Source organism: Rhopalosiphum padi, unplaced genomic scaffold (assembly GCF_020882245.1).
Source record: "Rhopalosiphum padi isolate XX-2018 unplaced genomic scaffold, ASM2088224v1 scaffold1, whole genome shotgun sequence".
Lineage (NCBI taxonomy): Eukaryota > Metazoa > Arthropoda > Insecta > Hemiptera > Aphididae > Rhopalosiphum > Rhopalosiphum padi.
This window is the reverse complement of record NW_026869996.1, coordinates 1,670,698-1,683,489: the sequence shown is the minus strand read 5'-3', so window position 1 is coordinate 1,683,489 and position 12,792 is coordinate 1,670,698.

Genomic DNA, 12,792 nt, shown 5'->3' with positions numbered 1-12,792 from the left:
GGAAAAATGTTAAATTTAATGTATTTGATGGTTTTAAATCGGTTATTATTAGGGGTTGTTAAGGAAAAATGTTAAATTTAATTTATTTGATGGATTTAAATCAATCATTATGGGGTTTTTTTGATGAATTAATGGCTTTTTTAATACATATTAAGGAAATTTCTGGTTTTTAATCATTTATGATGGGGGTTTGTTAAGGAAAAATGTTAAATTTAATTTATTTGATGGATTTTAATCAATTATTATGGGGTTTTTTGATGAATTAATGGTTTTTTTAATACATTTTAAGGAAATTTCTGGTTTTAAATCGTTTATTATTGGGGGTTGTTAAGGAAAAATGTTAAATTTAATGTATTTGATGGTTTTAAATCGGTTATTATTGGGTTTTTTGATGAATTAATGGTTTTTTTAATACATTTTAAGGAAATTTCTGGTTTTTAATCATTTATTATGGGGGTTTGTTAAGGAAAAATGTTAAATTTAATTTATTTGATGGATTTAAATCAATTATTATGGGGTTTTTTGATGAATTAATGGTTTTTTTAATAAATTTTAAGGAAATTTCTGGTTTTTAATCATTTATTATGGGGGGTTGTTAAGGAAAAATGTTAAATTTAATTTAATTGATGTATTTAAATCAATTATTATGGGTTTTTTTGATGAATTAATGGTTTTTTTTAATACATTTTAAGGAAATTTCTGGTTTTAAATCGTTTATTATTGGGGGTTGTTAAGGAAAAATGTTAAATTTAATGTATTTGATGGTTTTAAATCGGTAATTATTGGGGGTTGTTAAGGAAAAATGTTAAATTTAATTTATTTGATGGATTTAAATCAATTATTATGGGGTTTTTTGATGAATTAATGGTTTTTTTTAATACATATTAAGGAAATTTCTGGTTTTTAATCATTTATGATGGGGGTTTGTTAGGGAAAAATGTTAAATTTAATGTATTTGATGGTTTTAATCTTTATTATTGGGGGTTGTTAAGGAAAAATGTTAAATTTAATTTATTTGATGGATTTAAATCAATTATTATGGGGTTTTTTGATGAATTAATGGTTTTTTTAATACATTTTAAGGAAATTTCTGGTTTTTAATCATTTATTATGGGGTTTGTTAAGGAAAAATGTTAAATTTAATTTATTTGATGGATTTAAATCATCTATTATGGGGTTTTTTGATGAATTAATGGTTCTTTTAATACATTTTAAGGAAATTTCTGTTTTAAATCGTTTATTATTGGGGGTTGTTAAGGAAAAATGTTAAATTTAATGTATTTGATGGTTTAAAATCGGTTATTATTGGGGGTTGTTAAGGAAAAATGTTAAATTTAATGTATTTGATGGTTTTAAATCGGTTATTATTAGGGGTTGTTACGGAAAAAATGTTAAATTTAATGTATTTGATGGTTTTAAATCGGTTATTATTAGGGGTTGTTAAGGAAAAATGTTAAATTTAATTTATTTGATGGATTTAAATCAATCATTATGGGGTTTTTTGATGAATTAATGGCTTTTTTAATACATATTAAGGAAATTTCTGGTTTTTAATCATTTATGATGGGGGTTTGTTAAGGAAAAATGTTAAATTTAATTTATTTGATGGATTTTAATCAATTATTATGGGGTTTTTTTGATGAATTAATGGTTTTTTTAATAAATTTTAAGGAAATTTCTGGTTTTTAATCATTTATTATGGGGGGTTGTTAAGGAAAAATGTTAAATTTAATTTAATTGATGGATTTAAATCAATTATTATGGGTTTTTTTGATGAATTAATGGTTTTTTTAATACATTTTAAGGAAATTTCTGGTTTTAAATCGTTTATTATTGGGGGTTGTTAAGGAAAAATGTTAAATTTAATGTATTTGATGGTTTTAAATCGGTTATTATTGGGGGTTGTTAAGGAAAAATGTTAAATTTAATGTATTTGATGGTTTTAAATCGGTTATTATTGGGGGTTGTTAAGGAAAAATGTTAAATTATATTATTTGATGGATATAAATCAATTATTATGGGTTTTTTGATGAATTAATGGTTTTTTTAATAAATTTTAAGGAAATTTCTGGTTTTTAATCATATATTATGGGGGGTTGTTAAGGAAAAATGTTAAATTTAATTTATTTCAAAGATTTAAATAAATTATTATGGGTTTTTTGATGAATTAATGGTTTTTTTAATACATTTTAAGGAAATTTCTGGTTTTTAATAATTTATTATGGGGGTTTGTTAAGGAAAAATGTTAAATTTAATTTATTTGATGGATTTAAATCAATTATTATGGGGTTTTTTGACGAATTAATGGTTTTTTTTAATACATTTTAAGGAAATTTCTGGTTTTAAATCGTTTATTATTGGGGGTTGTTAAGGAAAAATGTTAAATTTAATGTATTTGATGGTTTTAAATCGGTTATTATTGGGGGTTGTTAAGGAAAAATGTTAAATTTAATGTATTTGATGGTTTTAAATCGGTTATTATTGGGGGTTGTTAAGGAAAAATGTTAAATTTAATGTATTTGATGGTTTTAAATCGGTTATTATTAGGGGTTGTTAAGGAAAAATGTTAAATTTAATTTATTTGATGGATTTAAATCAATTATTATGGGGTTTTTTGATGAATTAATGGTTTTTTTAATACATATTAAGGAAATTTCTGGTTTTTAATCATATATTATGGGGGGTTGTTAAGGAAAAATGTTAATTTAATTTATTTCAAAGATTTAAATCAATTATTATGGGGTTTTTTGATGAATTAATGGTTTTTTATTACATTTTAAGGAAATTCTGGTTTTAATCATTTAATATGGGGGGTTGTTAAGGAAAAATGTTAAATTTAATTTAATTAATGGATTTAAATCAATTATTATGTGTTTTTTGATGAATTAATGGTTTTTTTAATACATTTTAAGGAAATTTCTGGTTTTTAATCATTTATGATGGGGGTTTGTTAAGGAAAAATGTTAAATTTAATGTATTTGATGGTTTTAAATCGTTTATTATTGGGGGTTGTTAAGGAAAAATGTTAAATTTAATTATTTGATGGATTTAAATCAATTATTATGGGGTTTTTTGATGAATTAATGGTTTTTTTAATACATTTTAAGGAAATTTCTGGTTTTTAATCATTTATTATGGGGGGTTGTTAACGAAAAATGTTAAATTTAATGTATTTGATGGTTTTAAATCGGTTATTATTGGGGGTTGTTAAGGAAAAATGTTAAATTTAATGTATTTGATGGTTTTAAATCGGTTATTATTAGGGGTTGTTAAGGAAAAATGTTAAATTTAATTTATTTGATGGATTTAAATCAATTATTTTGGGGTTTTTTGATGAATTAATGGTTTTTTTAATACATATTAAGGAAATTCTGGTTTTTAATCATATATTATGGGGGGTTGTTAAGGAAAAATGTTAAATTTAATTTATTTCAAAGATTTAAATCAATTATTATGGGTTTTTTTGATGAATTAATGGTTTTTTTAATACATATTAAGGAAATTTCTGGTTTTTAATCATCTATTATGGGGGTTGTTAAGGAAAAATGTTAAATTTAATTTAATTGATGGCTTTAAATAAATTATTATGGGTTTTTTTGATGAATTAATGGTTTTTTTAATACATTTTAAGGAAATTTCTGGTTTTAAATCGTTTATTATTGGGGGTTGTTAAGGAAAAATGTTAAATTTAATGTATTTGATGGTTTTAAATCTTTATTATTGGGGGTTGTTAAGGAAAAATGTTAAATTTAATTTATTTGATGGATTTAAATCAATTATTTTGGGGTTTTTTGATGAATTAATGGTTTTTTTAATACATTTTAAGGAAATTTCTGGTTTTTAATAATTTATTATGGGGGTTTGTAAAGGAAAAATGTTAAATTTAATGTATTGATGGTTTTAAATCGGTTATTATTGGGGGGTTGTTAAGGAAAAATGTTAAATTTAATTTATTTTATGGATATAAATCAATTATTATGGGGTTTTTTGATGAATTAATGGTTTTTTTAATAAATTTTAAGGAAATTTCTGGTTTTTAATCATATATTATGGGGGGTTGTTAAGGAAAAATGTTAAATTTAATTTATTTCAAAGATTTAAAATAAATTATTATGGGTTTTTTTGATGAATTAATGGTTTTTTTAATACATTTTAAGGAAATTTCTGGTTTTTAATAATTTATTATGGGGGTTTGTTAAGGAAAAATGATAAATTTAATTTATTTGATGGATTTAAATCAATTATTATGGGGTTTTTTGACGAATTAATGGTTTTTTTAATACATTTTAAGGAAATTTCTGGTTTTTAATAATTTATTATAGGGGTTTGTTAAGGAAAAATGTTAAATTTAATTTATTTGATGGTTTTAAATCAATTATTATGGGGTTTTTTGATGAATTAATGGTTTTTTTAATACATTTTAAGGAAATTTCTGGTTTTTAATCATTTATTATGGGGGGTTGTTAAGGAAAAATGTTAAATTTAATGTATTTGATGTTTTAAATCGGTTATTATTAGGGGTTGTTAAGGAAAAATGTTAAATTTAATTTATTTGATGGATTTAAATCAATTATTTTGGGGTTTTTTGATGAATTAATGGTTTTTTTTAATACATTTTAAGGAAATTTCTGGTTTTTAATCATTTATTGTGGGGGGTTGTTAAGGAAAAATGTTAAATTTAATTTAATTGATGGCTTTAAATAAATTATTATGGTTTTTTTGATGAATTAATGGTTTTTTTAATACATTTTAAGGAAATTTCTGGTTTTAAATCGTTTATTATTGGGGGTTGTTAAGGAAAAATGTTAAATTTAATGTAATTGATGGTTTTAAATCTTTATTATTGGGGGTTGTTAAGGAAAAATGTTAAATTTAATTATTTGATGGATTTAAATCAATTATTTTGGGGTTTTTTGATGAATTAATGGTTTTTTTTAATACATTTTAAGGAAATTTCTGGATTTTAATAATTTATTATGGGGGTTTGTAAAGGAAAAATGTTAAATTTAATGTATTTGATGGTTTTAAATCGGTTATTATTGGGGGTTGTTAAGGAAAAATGTTAAATTTAATTTATTTTATGGATATAAATCAATTATTATGGGGTTTTTTGATGAATTAATGGTTTTTTTAATAAATTTTAAGGAAATTTCTGGTTTTTAAATCATATATTATGGGGGTTGTTAAGGAAAAATGTTAAATTTAATTTATTTCAAAGATTTAAATAAATTATTATGGGTTTTTTGATGAATTAATGGTTTTTTTAATACATTTTAAGGAAATTTCTGGTTTTTAATAATTTATTATGGGGGTTTGTTAAGGAAAAATGTTAAATTTAATTTATTTGATGGATTTAAATCAATTATTATGGGGTTTTTTGACGAATTAATGGTTTTTTTAATACATTTTAAGGAAATTTCTGGTTTTTAAATCATTTATTATGGGGGGTTGTTAAGGAAAAATGTTAAATTTAATTTAATTGATGGATTTAAATCAATTATTATGGGTTTTTTTGATGAATTAATGGTTTTTTTAATACATATTAAGGAAATTTCTGGTTTTTAATCATTTATTATGGGGGGTTGTTAAGGAAAAATGTTAAATTTAATTTATTTGATGGATTTAAATCAATTATTATGGGGTTTTTTGATGAATTTATAGTTTTTTTAATACATTTTAAGGAAATTTCTGGTTTTAAATCGTTTATTATTGGGGGTTGTTAAGGAAAAATGTTAAATTTAATGTATTTGATGGTTTTAAATCGTTTATTATTAGGGGTTGTTAAGGAAAAATGTTAAATTTAATGTATTTGATGGTTTTAAATCGGTTATTATTGGGGGTTGTTAAGGAAAAATGTTAATTTAATTTATTTGATGGATATAAATCAATTATTATGGGGTTTTTTGATGAATTAATGGTTTTTTTAATAAATTTTAAGGAAATTTCTGGTTTTTAATCTTATATTATGGGGGGTTGTTAAGGAAAAATGTTAAATTTAATTTATTTCAAAGATTTAAATCAATTATTATGGGTTTTTTTGATGAATTAATGGTTTTTTAATACATATTAAGGAAATTTCTGGTTTTTAATCATTTATGATGGGGGTTTGTTAAGGAAAAATGTTAAATTTAATGTATTTGATGGTTTTAAATCGGTTATTATTGGGGGGTTGTTAAGGAAAAATGTTAAATTTAATTATTTGATGGATATAAATCAATTATTATGGGGTTTTTGATGAATTAATGGTTTTTTTAATAAATTTTAAGGAAATTTCTGGTTTTTAATCATATATTATGGGGGGTTGTTAAGGAAAAATGTTAAATTTAATTTATTTCAAAGATTTAAATCAATTATTATGGGTTTTTTTTGATGAATTAATGGTTTTTTTAATACATTTTAAGGAAATTCTGGTTTTTAATAATTTATTATGGGGTTTGTTAAGGAAAAATGTTAAATTTATTTATTTGATGGATTTAAATCAATTATTATGGGGTTTTTTGACGAATTAATGGTTTTTTTAATACATTTTAAGGAAATTTCTGGTTTTTAATCATTTATTATGGGGGGTTGTTAAGGAAAAATGTTAAATTTAATTTAATTGATGCATTTAAATCATTATTATGGGTTTTTTTGATGAATTAATGGTTTTTTTAATACATATTAAGGAAATTTCTGGTTTTTTAATCATTTATTATGGGGGGTTGTTAAGGAAAAATGTTAAATTTAATTTAATTGATGGCTTTAAATAAATTATTATGAGTTTTTTTGATGAATTAATGGTTTTTTTAATACATTTTAAGGAAATTTCTGGTTTTAAATCGTTTATTATTGGGGGTTGTTAAGGAAAAATGTTAAATTTAATGTATTTGATGGTTTTAAATCTTTATTATTTGGGGGTTGTTAAGGAAAAATGTTAAATTTAATTTATTTGATGGATTTAAATCAATTATTTTGGGGTTTTTTGATGAATTAATGGTTTTTTTAATACATTTTAAGGAAATTTCTGGTTTTAAATCGTTTATTATTGGGGGTTGTTAAGGAAAAATGTTAAATTTAATGTATTTGATGTTTTAAATCGTTATTATTGGGGGTTGTTAAGGAAAAATGTTAAATTTAATGTATTTGATGGTTTTAAATCGGTTATTATTAGGGGTTGTTAAGGAAAAATGTTAAATTTAATTTATTTGATGGATTTAAATCAATTATTATGGGGTTTTTTGACGAATTAATGGTATTTTTAATACATTTTAAGGAAATTTCTGGTTTTTAATAATTTATTATGGGGGTTTGTTAAGGAAAAATGTTAAATTTAATTTATTTGATGGTTTTAAATCAATTATTATGGGGTTTTTTGATGAATTAATGGTTTTTTTAATACATTTTAAGGAAATTTCTGGTTTTTAATCATTTATTATGGAGAGTTGTTAAGGAAAAAATGTTAAATTTAATTTATTTGATGGATTTAAATCAATTATTATGCGGTTTTTTGATGAATTAATGGTTTTTTTAATACATTTTAAGGAAATTTCTGGTTTTTAATCATTTATTATGGGGGGTTGTTAACGAAAAATGTTAAATTTAATGTATTTGATGGTTTTAAATCGGTTATTATTGGGGGTTGTTAAGGAAAAATGTTAAATTTAATGTATTTGATGGTTTTAAATCGGTTATTATTAGGGGTTGTTAAGGAAAAATGTTAAATTTAATTTATTTGATGGATTTAAATCAATTATTTTGGGGTTTTTTGATGAATTAATGGTTTTTTTAATACATATTAAGGAAATTTCTGGTTTTTAATCATATATTATGGGGGGTTGTTAAGGAAAAATGTTAAATTTAATTTATTTCAAAGATTTAAATCAATTATTATGGTTTTTTTGATGAATTAATGGTTTTTTTAATACATATTAAGGAAATTTCTGGTTTTTAATCATTTATTATGGGGGGTTGTTAAGGAAAAATGTTAAATTTAATTTAATTGATGGCTTTAAATAAATTATTATGGGTTTTTTTTGATGAATTAAATGGTTTTTTTAATACATTTTAAGGAAATTTCTGGTTTTAAATCGTTTATTATTGGGGGTTGTTAAGGAAAAATGTTAAATTTAATGTATTTGATGGTTTTAAATCTTTATTATTGGGGGTTGTTAAGGAAAAATGTTAAATTTAATGTATTTGATGGTTTTAAATCGGTTATTATTAGGGGTTGTTAAGGAAAAATGTTAAATTTAATTTATTTGATGGATATAAATCAATTATTATGGGGTTTTTTTGATGAATTAATGGTTTTTTTAATACATTTTAAGGAAATTTCTGGTTTTAAATCGTTTATTATTGGGGGTTGTTAAGGAAAAATGTTTAAATTTAATGTATTTGATGGTTTTAAATCGGTTATTATTAGGGGTTGTTAAGGAAAAATGTTAAATTTAATTTATTTGATGGATTTAAATCAATTATTATGGGGTTTTTTGACGAATTAATGGTATTTTTAATACATTTTAAGGAAATTTCTGGTTTTTAATAATTTATTATGGGGTTTGTTAAGGAAAAATGTTAAATTTAATTTATTTGATGGTTTTAAATCAATTATTATGGGTTTTTTGATGAATTAATGGTTTTTTTAATACATTTTAAGGAAATTTCTGGTTTTTAATCATTTATTATGGAGAGTTGTTAAGGAAAAATGTTAAATTTAATTTATTTGATGGATTTAAATCAATTATTATGCGGTTTTTTGATGAATTAATGGTTTTTTTTAATACATTTTAAGGAAATTTCTGGTTTTTAATCATTTATTATGGGGGGTTGTTAACGAAAAATGTTAAATTTAATGTATTTGATGTTTTAAATCGGTTATTATTGGGGGTTGTTAAGGAAAAATGTTAAATTTAATGTATTTGATGGTTTTAAATCGGTTATTATTAGGGGTTGTTAAGGAAAAATGTTAAATTTAATTTATTTGATGGATTTAAATCAATTATTTTGGGGTTTTTTGATGAATTAATGGTTTTTTTAATACATATTAAGGAAATTTCTGGTTTTTAATCATATATTATGGGGGGTTGTTAAGGAAAAATGTTAAATTTAATTTATTTCAAAGATTTAAATCAATTATTATGGTTTTTTTGATGAATTAATGTTTTTTTAATACATATTAAGGAAATTTCTGGTTTTTTAATCATTTATTATGGGGGGTTGTTAAGGAAAAATGTTAAATTTAATTTAATTGATGGCTTTAAATAAATTATTATGGGTTTTTTTGATGAATTAATGGTTTTTTTAATACATTTTAAGGAAATTTCTGGTTTTAAATCGTTTATTATTGGGGGTTGTTAAGGAAAAATGTTAAATTTAATTTATTTGATGATTTAAATCAATTATTTTGGGGTTTTTTGATGAATTAATGGTTTTTTTAATACATATTAAGGAAATTTCTGGTTTTTAATCATATATTATGGGGGGTTTGTTAAGGAAAAATGTTAAATTTAATTTATTTCAAAGATTTAAATCAATTATTATGGTTTTTTTTGATGAATTAATGGTTTTTTTAATACATATTAAGGAAATTTTCTGGTTTTTAATCATCTATTATGGGGGGTTGTTAAGGAAAAATGTTAAATTTAATTTAATTGATGGCTTTAAATAAATTATTATGGGTTTTTTTGATGAATTAATGGTTTTTTTAATACATTTTAAGGAAATTTCTGGTTTTAAATCGTTTATTATTGGGGTTGTTAAGGAAAAATGTTAAATTTAATGTATTTGATGGTTTTAAATCTTTATTATTGGGGGTTGTTAAGGAAAAATGTTAAATTTAATTTATTGATGGATTTAAATCAATTATTTTGGGGTTTTTTGATGAATTAATGGTTTTTTTAATACATTTTAAGGAAATTTCTGGTTTTAATAATTTATTATGGGGGTTTGTAAAGGAAAAATGTTAAATTTAATGTATTTGATGGTTTTAAATCGGTTATTATTGGGGGTTGTTAAGGAAAAATGTTAAATTTAATTTATTTTATGGATATAAATCAATTATTATGGGGTTTTTTGATGAATTAATGGTTTTTTTAATAAATTTTAAGGAAATTTCTGGTTTTTAATCATATATTATGGGGGGTTGTTAAGGAAAAATGTTAAATTTAATTTATTTCAAAGATTTAAATAAATTATTATGGGTTTTTTTGATGAATTAATGGTTTTTTTAATACATTTTAAGGAATTTTCTGGTTTTTTAATAATTTATTATGGGGGTTTGTTAAGGAAAAATGATAAATTTAATTTATTTGATGGATTTAAATCAATTATTATGGGGTTTTTTGACGAATTAATGGTTTTTTTAATACATTTTAAGGAAATTTCTGGTTTTTAATAATTTATTTATAGGGGTTTGTTAAGGAAAAATGTTAAATTTAATTTATTTGATGGTTTTAAATCAATTATTATGGGTTTTTTGATGAATTAATGGTTTTTTTAATACATTTTAAGGAAATTTCTGGTTTTTAATCATTTATTATGGGGGGTTGTTAAGGAAAAATGTTAAATTTAATGTATTTGATGGTTTTAAATCGGTTATTATTAGGGGTTGTTAAGGAAAAATGTTAAATTTAATTTATTTGATGGATTTAAATCAATTATTTTGGGGTTTTTTGATGAATTAATGGTTTTTTTAATACATTTTAAGGAAATTTCTGGTTTTTAATCATTTATTGTGGGGGGGTTGTTAAGGAAAAATGTTAAATTTAATTTAATTGATGGCTTTAAATAATTATTATGGGTTTTTTTGATGAATTAATGGTTTTTTTAATACATTTTAAGGAAATTTCTGGTTTTAAATCGTTTATTATTGGGGGTTGTTAAGGAAAAAATGTTAAATTTAATGTATTTGATGGTTTTAAATCTTTATTATTGGGGGGTTGTTAAGGAAAAATGTTAAATTTAATTTATTTGATGGATTTAAATCAATTATTTTGGGGTTTTTTGATGAATTAATGGTTTTTTTAATACATTTTAAGGAAATTTCTGGTTTTTAATAATTTATTATGGGGGTTTGTAAAGGAAAAATGTTAAATTTAATGTATTTGATGGTTTTAAATCGGTTATTATTGGGGGTTGTTAAGGAAAAATGTTAAATTTAATTTATTTTATGGATATAAATCAATTATTATGGGGTTTTTTGATGAATTAATGGTTTTTTTAATAAATTTTAAGGAAATTTCTGGTTTTTAATCATATATTATGGGGGGTTGTTAAGGAAAAATGTTAAATTTAATTTATTTCAAAGATTTAAATAAATTATTATGGGTTTTTTTGATGAATTAATGGTTTTTTAATACATTTTAAGGAAATTTCTGGTTTTTAATATTTATTATGGGGGTTTGTTAAGGGAAAAATGTTAAATTTAATTTATTTGATGGATTTAAATCAATTATTATGGGGTTTTTTGACGAATTAATGGTTTTTTTAATACATTTTAAGGAAATTTTCTGGTTTTTAATCATTTATTATGGGGGGTTGTTAAGGAAAAATGTTAAATTTAATTTAATTGATGGATTTAAATCAATTATTATGGTTTTTTTGATGAATTAATGGTTTTTTTAATACATATTAAGGAAATTTCTGGTTTTTAATCATTTATTATGGGGGGTTGTTAAGGAAAAATGTTAAATTTAATTTATTTGATGGATTTAAATCAATTATTATGGGGTTTTTTGATGAATTTATGGTTTTTTTAATACATTTTAAGGAAATTTCTGGTTTTTAAATCGTTTATTATTGGGGGTTGTTAGGAAAAATGTTAAATTTAATGTATTTGATGGTTTTAAATCGTTTATTATTAGGGGTTGTTAAGGAAAAATGTTAAATTTAATGTATTTGATGGTTTTAAATCGGTTATTATTGGGGGTTGTTAAGGAAAAATGTTAAATTTAATTTATTTGATGGATATAAATCAATTATTATGGGGTTTTTTGATGAATTAATGGTTTTTTTAATAAATTTTAAGGAAATTTCTGGTTTTTAATCTTATATTATGGGGGGTGTTAAGGAAAAATGTTAATTTAATTTATTTCAAAGATTTAAATCAATTATTATGGGTTTTTTTTGATGAATTAATGGTTTTTTAATACATATTAGGAAATTTCTGGTTTTTAATCATTTATGATGGGGGTTTGTTAAGGAAAAAATGTTAAATTTAATGTATTTGATGGTTTTAAATCGGTTATTATTGGGGGTTGTTAAGGAAAAATGTTAAATTTAATTTATTTGATGGATATAAATCAATTATTATGGGGTTTTTTGATGAATTAATGGTTTTTTTAATAAATTTTAAGGAAATTTCTGGTTTTTAATCATATATTATGGGGGGTTGTTAAGGAAAAATGTTAAATTTAATTTATTTCAAAGATTTAAATCAATTATTATGGGTTTTTTTTGATGAATTAATGGTTTTTTTAATACATTTAAGGAAATTTCTGGTTTTTAATAATTTATTATGGGGTTTGTTAAGGAAAAATGTTAAATTTAATTTATTTGATGGATTTAAATCAATTATTATGGGTTTTTTGACGAATTAATGGTTTTTTTAATACATTTTAAGGAAATTTCTGGTTTTAATCATTTATTATGGGGGGTTGTTAAGGAAAAATGTTAAATTTAATTTAATTGATGGATTTAAATCAATTATTATGGGTTTTTTTGATGAATTAATGGTTTTTTTAATACATATTAAGGAAATTTCTGGTTTTTAATCATTTATTATGGGGGGTTGTTAAGGAAAAATGTTAAATTTAA